Source organism: Rhinopithecus bieti, unplaced genomic scaffold, assembly GCF_001698545.2.
Source record: "Rhinopithecus bieti isolate Rb0 unplaced genomic scaffold, ASM169854v2 scaffold_9015, whole genome shotgun sequence".
Lineage (NCBI taxonomy): Eukaryota > Metazoa > Chordata > Mammalia > Primates > Cercopithecidae > Rhinopithecus > Rhinopithecus bieti.
The window spans coordinates 2,235,454-2,238,040 of record NW_016806320.1 but is presented as its reverse complement, the minus strand read 5'-3'; positions in this window follow the sequence as shown (position 1 = coordinate 2,238,040).

The following is a 2,587-nucleotide window of genomic DNA, read 5'->3' as shown; positions in this document are numbered from 1 at the left end:
GTGTGTGTGTGTGTGTGTGTGTATATATATATATATATATATATATGGCTAATTTTGTATTTTAGTAGAGACGGGGTTTTGCCATGTTGGTCAGGCTGGTCTTGAACTCCTGACCTCATGTGGTCCATCCACCTAGGCCTCCCAAAGTGCTGGGATTACAGACATGAGCAACCAAACCCGGCCAACATCTAAGAATATTTAAGACAGTATTGATGAGGAAAATGAAATTGGAGACTTAAAACTATGAAAGATTATTCTTAAATATTAAATTAAGACCATCAGTTATTACTGACATAAGACCTAATAGACCAATCAAACATAATTTTAAAATTGTAAAAAGGCTGCAAATGTATTATTAGCCATTTTATAACCAAATTATTACCACTGTAAAGTGGGGCAAGGAGGGTATTTTCTGTAACTGGTGCTACACTAATTACATTATCTATATGGAAAAAAAGTGAATCTTCAGTCCTATTTCATTCCATACACACAAAAAATCAATTATATCTGGAATTCTAACAAAATGTTGAAGTAAAAAACAATAAAATTCATAGAATTCAAATAAACATTTTCTTGACTTGCTATACACAACAATCTTTTAAACAAGATGAAAACCATTAACCACAAAGGAAACTAATTAATCAAACTACATCAAAAAATAACATTATGTTAATAAAAATACATAATTGAAAGGGTTAAAATGAAACTACAAATTTGGATGGCACTTTTATGATACTGTATATGAGAATATGTATTCTGTATACAAATGTATTGATATAAACACATACAAAATGTGAATAGAGATATGATTATATGATACTGTACATGATTATAAAGAGCATGAAAGGAAATCCTATACACGCAAAACAAACATTCCAATATAAATCAAGACAAAAGATTTTAAAAGACACTTCATTAAAAAACATACATTTGCCAAGCTGCTTAAAATCATTTGTCATCAGGGAATTTCATCATAAGTGGAATGACTCAGAAACAGAAAGTCAATTACTGCATATTCTCACTTGCAAGTGGGAGTTAATAATGTACATGTATAGACATAGAGTGTAGAATCGTAGACATTAGAAATTCAGAAGAGTTGAGGGTTGGGAAGTAGGTGGATGACGAAAACTTACTTGATGGATACAATGTACATTATTCAGGTGACAGATATAATAAAAGCTCAGACTTTCCTATGCAATATAACCATGTAACAAAATTGCACTTCTACTCCTTAAATGTACACAGAAAGAAAACAAATGCAATACAATTGCCCATAGAACGTATTAGCTAAAATGGAAAGGCAGTTGTTGGTGAGGATATGGACCAATTGGATCTATTAAGTACTAATGGAGGGAGCAAGAATTAGTTTACCTCTTGGAGAACTCTCCAGTGGTACATAGACATATACTACAACCCAACAATCTTACTTCAGGCCTTACAGATACAAAAATGCAGGCATATACTAACTGAAAGTTTTGTACAAAAATGTTTCTGGCAGTACTATTCAGAATATCACCAAAGTGTAAACAACCTAAATATTCATCATCAGGAGAGAGATACATAAAAATGGTGGGTTATTCATGCAATCAGATGTTATATTGCAATAAAACATCTACAAGTATACAGAGTGACATGACACAATGAAACAATGTTACATGAAGGTAGTCAGACATAAACAGTTACACACTTTATGATTATTTTAATGTAATGTTCTGAAAAAGCAAACTAAATGGCAATAGAATTAATCGTGACAGTTATACCTAGGGAAAAGGTGGAAGGAGCACACAAGTGTACTTCTGTGGTTTTCTTAATGTTCTTTTTCAGTATCTTTGTGCTGGTAAAATTGAGTTGTGATCTTATGATTTGTGTATCTTTTGTTTATAGTTATATCAGCTCCAGCACTTACTTTCCTCATTGATTTTTATTCTTCTCCTCATCATTGTTTCCATTATCAGAGCATTTTCCTGAAGAATCTAATACTTGTGTTCTATGATCAGAGGACTTGTCTCCACGTAGTACTTGTATATATAGACAATATAATTATGAAATAAAAGGCACTTAAGTAAAATAAAGAATGTGTGCATTTTTTCATGAAGAGTTAGTTAAACGCTATCTTAAGTATCATTGATCAGATGAACCAGGTAAGGTTGGGTGTCCAATCCATGTAAATCGGAATTATTAAGGGTTAGAGGCAAAAGAAAGTTCGGAGACTTGTGAAAATTGCTGAAAGCTCTCTGTCACCTAAGTGTAGATACCAAAGCTAAAGAAGAAGAAGAGAGAAGTTTCATAATGTTGCCAGGAAAAATGTATGCAAGAGATGGAACAAATAGTAAGATATTTCTAGATATTATCAGAGAAATAGATGGCTGTGAAATTCTAGAGAGCTAGATTTCTGTTGTCAATTCTTTTCACATTTATTTTGCTACATCTTCTTATACATTTTCCAATATCTTATTTCTCAGTTGTGCCTTTCTTTGATTAATGAAATATAAGTGAAAATTTGATTTCCAGGCAGAAACTGCAACAGAAAGTGCTTGTTTTGTTATGATATCTCTTCTTCTTCCTTTTTTTTTTTTTTTTTTTTTGA